A 12,294-nucleotide genomic window follows, 5' to 3' on the forward strand; every position below is an offset into this window, starting at 1 on the left:
ATTATCAGGATGCATGTCCTGATACTATTAATATATTTATAAATTTTATGAGAATGAATCTTATAAAGTTTTGATGAGTATAACTTAAATTTTAAACGATACTGTATTTTGTTACTGGTTTGGTTTTAAATGTGTTTGACATATGCAATGTCATCCACCTGCTCAAGTTAGGAATGCGTCAGTGCAAGATATCAGAGGCTCAAATGTTGGGAGAAACACCATTCAGAAAACAATTCAGTGATTTGTTTGAACTGAACTGTCCAAAATTAGGCCTCAAGCAAAATGTAAAATGTTGTTCCAACAATAACCAATGAAAGATTCAAAATCCTCATCAGCAACTGGGAAAGCTAATAAAGAGCAATCAGCTAAGAAACAGTACCATGCATTAGCAAAATGGCTTTTCAGTACAAGCACCAAAAAGCTGACCTGCTTATAGATGCAATGAAAGTTTCTCAGCTAAAAACAGCAAACATATCTCTTTGCAAATCATCAAAAAGCTTGGCATCATTATGAAAGGCAACAGAAAGACAGAATGATGTCACCAGAATTTTTAAGCTTTCATTAACAATGGCTTTTATTTATCAGATATGAAATCATCTTACTGGAGAGCTCACAAAAACAGTGCTATTAAGCAAACTAACTGTGTGCAATCCTAGTGACAATGGAAATGTTCAGAAAAATCACTGAAAAATTTCCTAAATGTTTGATGGCAGTGAAACTAAACTTATATTAATATCAAAAACCCTGCTAACAGAGTTGTGCAAGTTTTGGGTTGCTTTAATGATTTCTGAGTTATAATGATTAAATATACTTAAGTCACTCTGTAGTTATTCAGTATTTCACTAAAAATTCCTTCAGTATTTACTTTATTTTTCTAATGCACATATTTTAACATAATGCACTTGCTGAGACTTGTCTCCTCTACAGCTAGTATATCCACAAGGTACAAAAGTCTGTAAAATGGAAAATTTAAATGATATTCCTGCACATGTCCTCTTAATGATAACTTTAATCAGAAGAGTTGGTAAACAAAAAACTATTATAAAAAAAATAAATAATAATAAACAATTAAACAACCTGTAATGAAGACATGTGGAATCTGAATAACCAATCGAGCAAGAAAACTTGGAATAGGAAATAATCCTAATACAGGAACCTTAATATTCTACAGAAACCAGAATAACTAAATACTTGAAAATGAAATAATCCTAAGTAATCCTAAACATGAGAACAAAATAATATTAGTTAATAAATAAACCTAAAATAGGAGACACTGAAACCTGGACATCAGATTGGTTCAATCTATGACATAATTACTGCAAAGATGCAACTTTGGGTAGAAGTGGTGTTTTGCTTCCTTTTGTATTCATCTGTACCCCCCCCCACTCACATATTACATGATTAAACCTAATATGCATGTCTTTTGGCTGTATGACATGCATGTTCACAGTCTGATTTGAATACTGCACAGGTAGAAAACCCTGCACCTTTTGCCTGAGACTGGCTAACCCAAGTGAAAAACCTAAAGAGCCCCTGCCAATTAGAGAGGAAAACTGCACTTTGAGCTCTCCATACGAATCATATGGCTGATGTATTGTGCAAGCTAAGCTACTATGAAAGATACCAGCATAGGAACATGGAATGATCATTAAATATGGGAGGGGGAGAGAACCTGAACCAAGAATACTGTGGGTCTCCGAAACTACTGGCATCTTTCAGCACAAGATTAAATAATTACTGTATTTTCTGGATGATAAGATGCATGGGATCTCAAGTTCCACCCACACTTTAGAACATAAATTTGGAGAAAAAATATTTCACTGCATATATTTGAAAAACAGATTCAATAGTGCTTATTAAACAAATTTTCAGTGTAGAACAAAGCTTTTATGCATTATAACAAGCTACAAACTGACTGTTCCTACTTTTATACTAGTCTTTCCTAATATGGACTGAATGTTTACATTCTTGAAAGAGTGTAACGTCTTTGGTTATATTAAAAGCACTACCGATTCCAAATTTTTTAGAGATAGGCTGTCTTGCATTTCACTAACTTGCACACTTTGTGAAATTGTTGGCTGCTTAATTTGTCCTGTTGGGAACATACTGCAATTTGGCACCTCTACCCAGTTGGCTTCATGTACGAATCGTTTAAAAAGTTTGTTAATTGAGATGTCTAATGGCTGCTGGCTAAGACCCCCCCCCCCCAATCACCACTGCAATTACAGCTACCTCTGTTCAATTCAGCATTATGAATGCTTGGAAATGGTACACTAATATATATATAAAAAAGCTGGCTTTTTCAGAAGTCCACCTGAATGTTTTGGACATACTTTCTCTAGCTATAGCTAGAAATAAAAACATCACTGCTTATACCTCATATACCTTCATATCATAAGACATGGGAATTTTGAGCAACATTTACCAAGTGCATTTTATGGTCTGGAAAATACAGTAATTTAAATATATTCTAGAAAATAAGTGTATTAATTGCTGAAACATCAGGGCACACACCAAAAGTTAATTACAAATGCCAGCAAAACATTTCTGCCTGGCTATTGCAACTATTAACCAACAAAGTGTGCAAAATCAGCAGAACAGCACTGAAACAATCTTGAATCTGCTGAGACATTCATCTCTTCCATTAGTTACTGGAATGGTCATTAAGTGCATGTTGCAAGTGCCAGAAAACAGGGGGGGAAAAAAAAGTGCACTTTTAAAGATTATTTGTTCCAAGTATATTTTATCCAAAGGCTGTGGGATGTTCTAATCACTGTTGCCTGTCACTCAGGAAACAAAGTGCAAACTGAATGCTGACCTGGAATAAAAGAAAATGTAAAATCATGTACTTAAGAATTAATACAAAAATGAATGGGTTTATGCAATGGGTACATGTACAGATGGGAAAATAACTGAAGGGAGAGGGAATAACCCTTTAAGGGGAAACGAGACCTGCAAATGAGTGACAAATGGTAAAACTACGAGGGTGATTCAATAAAGAATTGCCCTGACTTAGCTGCAGATGTGCTAGCCTGTTGATTCTTGTTTTAGCCCTTCTCTATATAGCCACTGTGCAGATTTACACATTTTTTCCATCTATGGATGAGGCTATGGATACCGTTTTTGTAGAAGTGGTGAGGTTGGTCTTTGAACCATGACTCTGTTGCAGAAATCAGTGTCTCATCGTCAAGGAAGTGGATCCCCGAAGAAATGATTTGAGGGAAGGAAACAAGAAGTCCGATGGTGCAAGATCGGGTGAGTAGGCTGGATGGGGCAGTATTTCGTATCCACAAGTGGCCGCTTGTGTTGTTGCAATTTCAGAAGTGTGAACTGGGACATTGTCTTGAAGCATTTTCACATCTTTAGACAGCATGCCACACCTACCTGTTTTGATTTCCTCCCGTAATTTTGTGAGTAAGTTGGCATAATAGGCACCTGTAATTGTTCTACCGTTCAGCAGGTAATCAGTCATTATTATGGCTTTCTCATCCCAAAACACTGTCAGCAAGACCTTTCCTGCTGACGCTTGGACCCTTGCCGTCTTGGTGGGTGGGGAACCATAATGTCACCATTCCATGGACTGCTTTTTACTTTCAGGGTCAAAATGGTGATCCAACTTTCATCCTGAATGATTAGACGAGAGTAAAAAAGTCTTCCTCGTTTTTTTTGGCACAGGGCTAACAACTCGTGATTTCTGTTGTGAATCAGCCTTCTGGAAACCATCTTGCACTCAATTTCCATAAATGGAGTTGGTCATGAAGGACTGTTTCAACAGAGCCCACACTAATCTTCACCCCCTCCACTTCCTTCCAATTCATGAACAGATATCCGGCGATCTACCATGATTAACGACTCCACTTTTCTGATTGTGCTGTCATCAATGGCTGAATGGGGACGACCTGGAATGAGCTCAGATTCTACCAATGTCCGACCACACCTAAACTGTCTATGCCAGTGCTTCACAATGCCATAGGTTGGGGCTTCATCCTTATAAACAGCAGTCATCTACTTGTGGATTTCTTTAGATTTCCCTTTCAAGAACGGATACTGGATTACAGCTCTGGCTTAAACTTTGTCCATGATGCTACTTCGTCACACGTTCAGCTCTAAGATAAAAACAAATTAAGACACAGGGCTGAAATTTAGTATAGTTTAGTACAAAATACACCTTTAGTACAGAGATATGTATGATGCTACACACAAAATATCATGACTCTGCGATATGTGGAAATAGGTGAGGGCGATTCTTTATTGAACCACCCTCGTACTACACTGTCATGGAGGAAAGTGAGTTTGCCTTCTTTGTTTTGAGACATCAGGGTTCAAATTCCAAAGGAGATTAAAGCAAACAGCTTTTCCTTATAAATGTACTCAAAGTTTAAGTGCAGAAGGAGTAATCATGGATGATTTTCTGGAACAAGGTGCCATCCTCAATGTGGAGGATTATTCTAATCCACTGAGATTTCTTTACAGAAATCTCAAGGCACTGTGTGACTGTCTGTTTGAGCTATTACAGCATCCACCCTATTCACCAGACTTGGCTCCACCTGACTATTTTCTATTTCCAAATCTCAAAGAGGACCCAAAAGGACAAAAATTCAGCAATGATAATGCTATAATGCATGCAGTCAAAATGCTCTGACTTTTATTTGTGTAGGTTATGAAAACTAGAGGACCTTGTCAGAAAGTGTGCTGCCTTAAGAAGGGACTGTGTTGGGAAAAAAATTGGTTTTCATAACTCCAGCATTCCTTCTACAAGAGGTTAGAAATTTAACTTCCCTTCATAGACATTGTTGAATTTATCAGCAACATACCTGTAGTATGATAAATATGGTCCTGGTTATAGATGCCAAACAGAAAAAAATATTAGGAATAATTGAATTTATTTTTCAAATATTACTACTATGATTATAATCATAGTAATAATAATTATCTAAATCAAATAACAATATTAATAATGTCCAGTTTTTTTTTTTTTGTTGTTTAAATTTTGGGGCACAAGTTACTATGTATATGTATCATGGTATAGACTGTTGTCAGTTATTGACAACTAATACGTTTTTCTGTTATATTAATGAAATGAAAAAGGCATATATTTTTGATATTTTTTCATTACTCCAATTTAATTTGTTTAAAAAGTTGAAGAAATTGGGAGATGAACAAACGAGCATAGAAAATAGTGAAAACAAAACTGAACAGACTATACATTCCCTAATAATTAATAATGTTTAATCTGCAAAAAATCGTTAATTTGCATGTATATGGGGGGGGGGATACCAAACTATAGACCGCCCTCCTTTTGAAATCCTCATTATATGATCATAGCGTTTTAATGAGAACTTTCTATTTCATATATGGAAAATATTAAAAATAATAATAATAAGTTCGACAAAATGCGGTATAAATTTCGTCCACGTCAAGTATAATTACTGTGCTTTAGGTATGCAGTTAAGTAACCCTGCAACAAGTCAGAGAAAAATCTGAATGCCACACCCGAAGCACGAAGAATTTTCCGAAGAGAAAGCGGTACTTGGTCACCTTGACAACAGACTTGAAAGTGTAGATGTACACTAATGATAACTTGAGGGAGACAAATCATTATTAGGTTATCGGGTAGCAAACAATACAAACGATAAACAATATTTTGAACGGCTAGCCGTTCCTGTTTTTACAAAACAGGGCAAATATAACTAAATTTTTACTTGTGATTTGTGTATATTATGATAAAAATCAGGATACAGCCTAGATAAAACGAATAGGCTAAATCATATCCAGAAACTGACCGATATGAAAAGAGAAATGAGTTGTTTCTTCTTATTGCGATCTGGGTCATCTTCAGTGATATCTGATTTTTTTTTTTTTTTTAATGAAGAAAAGTAGATCGTACACATTCGTGTAACAGAGTAAAAAACATGTTCGTTTTTGTGTATTTGTCACGCATAAAAATATGAATTTTTGTTTCTCAAGATTTTAATATAGGAAATGCAAAATCCGGTACATTTTACAATCTTGAAATATTAAGAATGCAATAAATTAAAAAAAAGGAAAAAAAAGTGACATTTCTCTTGTTTAGTGCTATCCCTTATTCAGTAAACTTAAAGCGAACTGCCATTACAAGTTACAGTTGTGGTTGATCATACAGCGCTTGCCTGATCTGGTGATCAGCCTGGAGTCCCGTTAAAACAGCGGGATAAATGCATCCTCAATTAAATTTATGGTTAATGTCTCCCATAAACAGCTTTTTGGAAGAGATTTGGGCTTCCTGGGCACAGGAACTGCTGGCATCCACTAATACCAGTGGATGCGGGATTGTTTGTGGTCTTCACCACTGTATGTGATTATAGGAGACTGCTGCATCCATACGACTTGCGCTCTTCCTATGAATGCTAGTATTATTACATTTAGTTTAGTACGTGTATAGTTAGGCCCGCCTCCTCGTGGATTGGACGGATACTGAGAGCAGCCTTACTGGTGATCGCTGGTAAGCTAAGCGGATAGAAACAACTAAACAACAAACATACTACGCAAATATAGCACTACAATAATTTCTGGCCATTGTACAGAGTTCTGTATATTGAAAGTTGGTCAGCTGCCGTAGCCGAGTGGTCAAGCAGACGGGTGCATTAGCACACGTGCCATGAGTGACGGGGGGGGGGGTGATTAAAGACCGTGACTGCTGAATACGGTGCTGTTTCTTGTATTCTGTCTATCTTATAAACTCCACTGACCGTTTGGTCGTCTAGGAGTATAAACAGAAAATTTTAAAATTTTAACCATGGCGGAGATGAACTAACGTCTAGGGGCAGCCTTACATAAGACACAATTATAAACTTCTCATACCGACTTAGACGAGCATAAAATTAGCATTATTGACTTGGTTATACTGTGATGTTTACATTTAACAAACTGAACTGTTATTTACATTTGTAATCACTAGCACTACATTTTAGTGATTATAAGTGTTTACAGATGTAAACATTTATAATCAAGTTCAGCTGTTAGTGCTTAATATTCATTGAAAAGTGCTTCACCAAAACTGCTCAGCCACTAGGTATACTGCTCTAAAATCCGGCGCCTCTGAATCTCGGATTTACAAGTTTCACTGTATTTTGTTAAAATCTGAAGACCAAATGGTTGATGAAACCGTCGTTGTCCATCTGTGCCGAAATTTCACGAGGAAATCGTGAAATTTCCTCACCATCATTCGTTATGGATAGCAATTATATTTCGTAAGGGATTTAAACTTACCCCGAGCAGTTTCCTTTTTTGACCAATCAGAGGTCGCAACGCGACCTTCGGTCAAAAAAGAAAATGCACTGCGCTTGATCTGCTGTACTGAAAGCCATCATTCTTTTGACAATGTACGTCAACGCTCTTTTAATGGTCATTTAAAGAGCGTTCAACTTTCAAAGGACGAACGTTAGGGGTTAAAAACTACAGTACTATATTCAAGAATAGTTTACCAAAATATCACGATGGATAGCTACGAAGTGGGATTTGCGTTTTTTTTTTTTTTTTTTTTTTTTAAACAGTAGATAGGGGTTAGGAGTAGGAATTAATCGGTGCGCGTATGATATAGGTTAAATATATCAACAAGAAATTTTGAAAATTATCCAAGTTGCTACTCCAAATTTATCAAAATGATTACTTGAGGGGGGAGAGGGAATTTCAGAGCTATGGTAGTGGACTAAAAAATTCTCTAGGAACTTAAAAAACATGCTGAAAATTGTATGTAGACCCGACATTTTCTTCAAAGCACTGCCCAAAACATACTTTCATTTATGTAGCAGGAAGGTATGAAAAGTTCTTGGCCTGGAAATCAAAGGCTAGTGGTACACTTAAAAAAATTTATGTACTTCAAACAGTAATCCACCAAGTTTCATGCAGTTTAAATAACGTATTTTTTTTTTTTTTAAATTACAGCTCCTGAAGTCAACAAAGTTGTAAGAATGAAGAAAGATGGACAAAAATCAGTCACCGTGCACCCATCCAATATTTGGAAAAATAAAAAAAAAAAAAAATCGCCAAAGGCAATTCATGAGGATAGAGTTAAAACATTGGGGGAAGACCCCCCCCTTTCTATTCCATGGTAAAGAAGGGGGCAGCAAAATTCAAATGAGGGAGGGAAAGCCTGAAAGATGACCCACGCTGTGGAAGACCTGCAACGCCCATCACTCTAGAAGTTTTTGACAGTGTGCATGATCTGATGAGTGATCGACGAATCGTAGTTCTGTACACTGCCAACGTCTTGAGCATATCATCTGAACGTGTACACCACATAAGAGGTTCTCGCTATGAAAACAGTGCCAGCACGACGGGTCCTAAAAGTGCACAAGGGTTGTAAAGTCAAGTGCATCGTTTTCAAGTAGCTCCAGCAAATTTCCTTGCAAGGCATGTGACCAAGGGTGATACGTGGGTGGTATCACCTGCTAAAAAAGGTGATACCATTGGTTTGGGGGGGGGGATTCTGATGGAGTTTTGCTAGTGGATTACCTTTAGAAACCAGACACTCAAATAGCATATTACGCAGAATTTGGGACATTTGCGTGAAAACATCAAAGACAAACGCTAGAAAAACTCGGCACGTGAGTCTTCTTCCACCAGGATAACGCACCTGCTCACAATTCTGTCATTACCATGACTGCACTATATAGGTATGGCTTTGAAATCTTGTACCATCACTCACATTCATTAGATCTAGCACCATCAAATTTTCACTTATTTCCTAATTTAAAAAAAATCTCTGGTTGGCATCCATTTTGCCACCTCCAGTGATGTCATTGCTGTAGTGAATGCATTCTTGGGGCCCAAGAGAAAACTTACTTCACAGCTAGAATCAATGCATTGCAGAATCGGTGGCAAAAGTATCGACTCTAAAGGAGACTTTTCAACTATGTTGAAAAGTTACACGTTGTTTTTCCTCAAGTAAACCCTTCATATTCAGGTCATGAATTTTTCAAAAAGTCTTGTACATTTATTTCATTTGTATATAATAATTTCTGTGGGAAAGGGAGGGGGGAGGCTAAGTTGCTATGGAATCGCAACTGGTGTTCAAAGCTTTCCACAGACCAACTAAGTATACACTGAAAACTTGGTATTGATCTGAGTTTTCCTGCTTGAGCATCGGAAACGGATTTAGATTGCTGTAAGATTAACTTGGGAGGGGGGAGGACGCTACTGAAATGGAAAAGATTCTAAAATCTTTCACAAAATTATGAGAATATGCTAAAAATCTGGTATTCGATTTGACTTTTCCTAATAGATTAAAAAAAACAAAAATTAACTCAAAACACTTACTATAATTTATGGTGTGCATATGTATATATATTTTGTAAATCGATAACAAAAATAACGAGCTCGTTAAAAGCAACAAGTGATATGTGGGAATCGAGACATTTGGTTTCTGCACATCCGCCATCTTGTCCATTCTTTCGTCCAATCAGACAACAAAACATACTGGAATATCCAGTGCTTCAGCTACAATATACAATGTGGTTAGCTTGCATGATATGTATGGGGGGTCAAAGAATAAAAATAAATAAATAAATAATAATTGCCAGATTGGTCCGATTTTAATTAAATATACAATTTTGAAAACCAGTTCAGTTACAGTATAGATTTCTGTATATATGGATACATGTAGTATGCATGAATAAATAAACAAGGAGAAAAATAAGTGTTATTTCCGTTTGTCCAATTTTAATTAAATTTGAAATGGCTCGACAAATCTTTCTAAAAGACTCAAACATAATACAGTATTTCACAAAACTCTGTCCACTGGGAGTCAAGTTATTTACATGCGGACGGATAAACATGGTGAAGAAAATAGGCACGTATGCATATAAACGAAGTGTGACAATACAGTTCCTGGATTAGCTGTTGCGGTCATGTTCGATGAATTTGAAAATAAAGTTTGTAGTTCAACCTTCCTCCAACAGATGTTGGTAAAGACATTGTCCACTAGGCTGACAGGTTGCAAGTAACAACAGTTTCGTTAGTAGCGTTAACGTTCCCTGTCACGATTTTGCAATGGAGCAACGAACGAATATCAAATTTAGCTTTAAACTGCAAATCTGCAATGGTAGCAGTGTGTTTGAATGGTATAAGCAGTTCAAAGACAGACATAAGAATGTTCGCGATAAACAAAGAGTGGGCATCTATCAACCTCCCGAAATAAAGAGAGAGTTGGAAAAGTTCGGGAAATTGTTTTTTTTTTTTTTTTTTTTTCCCCTTTGGTAGTTGTTGGCGCATCGGCTTCTGTGGCCATGGTGCACCTCCCAAGGTTTTTTGCAGTACTTTGATCCAAGCCCGAGGCGGGATTCGAACCCACGACCTTTGGGTTGCCAGGCAGGCACTTTACCCACCCGGCTAGCCCGGTCGGCTCGGGAAATTGTGGAAAGAAATCGTCGTTTTACCCTCAGAATGATGGCTGATGAGTTGGATATGAGCAGGGAGACGAATCGTCAAATTCTACATGAAGATTTAGGGAAAAGAAAGGTCTATGCAAAATTTGTGTGGTACACCCTCACGGATGAGCAGAAGCAATGAAGCATGCCATTATGCGAAGACTTCATCCAGCCTTGTAAAGACAATCCTAATTTCCTCCACTGCACTGTCACTGGAGATGAGTGTTGGTGTTTCAGTACGACCCAGAGACTAAGCGTTAGAGATTGCAGTGGGCTTCAAAGTCATTACCAAGGCCCAAAAAGTTTCGTTTACAGAAGTCTGGGGCGATACTGATTGTTGTTCGACAAATGTGTGTGATTCACAAGAAATTTGTACCAGAAGTGGAGAGTCAATGCCGAGTTCTACGGGCGCTTCAAAGACTATTACAGCGCATATCCCGGTCGAGGCCACAATTTCTAGAAGAAAAAAAAAAAAAAAAAAAAAGAGCTTGTTCCTGTTGCACGACAATGCCCCAGCCCATTCTGCACTTGCTGTGAAGACATTTTTGATGAAAGATGGCATTGTACAGATCAAATCAACCACCCTGCTCTCCTAATCTAGCACTAGCAAACTTTTTCTTTCCCAAGGTGAAAATTGCTCCAAAAGGAAGGAGATTTCAGGATGATAAGGACATGAAAAACGAAACCGCTTAACTGAACATCATCTCTTTGGGCCCATCGCGGACTCTTTCAGAAATATGTAGAATGGTGTAATAAGTGCAGTCGACCAGGTGTTGGTTTACTTTGAATAAAAATAAAATGTTTTTTGAGCTCCTTCAACTTTGTGTTCTTTTTATTGCACCAGTCTTGAAACTTTACTGTCACACTTCGTATAACGAGAACACATATTAAAAAAAAAAAAAAAAAAAAAAAAAAAAAAAAAAGTTAAGTGATATGTCTGCCTCCTTTCCACCAATAAGATAACCTACCATTTTATCAGCCACCTTTCCTTCCCTCCTTGTGTGATTCCTGAATGGGCCCCTAAGGCCTTATTTTCAAAATAAAGAATTAAATCACCAAAGAAAATACTCTAGTTTCATGTTTACCGTTTCTACCTTTTCGAACTAATGTGATGTATATTTTATCCAGAAAAGTGCAGCCAGCAAGGCTTAAGAGACAAGCTACTTACCATAATGAACTTTTTTTTTTTTTTTTTGAGAAAAAAAAAAAAACTCGGCATTTATTTTGTCCTGTCAGACTATTCAGCAATGCCTAGCAATTTTTAATTGGCTGCGTGAACACTTGTGAAATTATACAAAATTCACCACCAGATGGAGAACTTACAAAATTAATCACGTCGGAATTAGTGTTATATACTTTTCTTTTACAGTCCCAAAACTTTATTAATCTCTTGTTTGTAGAAGGGCTTATAGATTTAATTTACTACATTATAAATTAAAGAAGTTTCAAAACGCAATTTGTTAAAGGTCACGACTAATGTGAAGCCAAAAAAAAAAAAAAAAAAAAAAAAAACCCAGAACTTTTAAACAGCTGTAGGGAATGTTCTTAAATATGGTCACACCAACGGCGTACTTGGTCCCTTAAGGTAAAGGCAATAAAATAGCTCTTAGGAAAGTTAGATAAGCAGGCAGGAAATGCAAGACGATAGCTTAAAGTGGTCACGCTAGCTTACTGAAAGTTGTACAAAAGGTAATCCCTGGGGCTAAAACCAGCTAGTTGATCACAAAGCTGCTATCCAAAGATTTCACACACAGAAAAAAAAAAAAAAAAAAAAAAATCCTCAGTATACTTTCACCCACTCCTTGGGGACAATAACATGGAAAAGGTGGGAGATAAATGCCTCGTGTAGAGATAGCTGTACTCTGTTCAAATAGCCGAAAAGTTTATT

At 36.9% G+C, this 12,294-nt stretch overlaps 1 protein-coding gene across 1 annotated transcript in view; it reads right to left on the reverse strand.

Annotated features, from left to right (window-relative positions):
- LOC150082544 (E3 ubiquitin-protein ligase znrf2-like) overlaps nt 1-12,294 on the reverse strand; it is a 148,144-nt gene that overhangs the window by 19,582 nt on the left and 116,268 nt on the right. The window lies entirely within an intron of this gene.

This window comes from Mastigoproctus giganteus, chromosome 7 (assembly GCF_048544385.1).
Source record: "Mastigoproctus giganteus isolate SK-2022 chromosome 7, ASM4854438v1, whole genome shotgun sequence".
NCBI lineage: Eukaryota > Metazoa > Arthropoda > Arachnida > Uropygi > Thelyphonidae > Mastigoproctus > Mastigoproctus giganteus.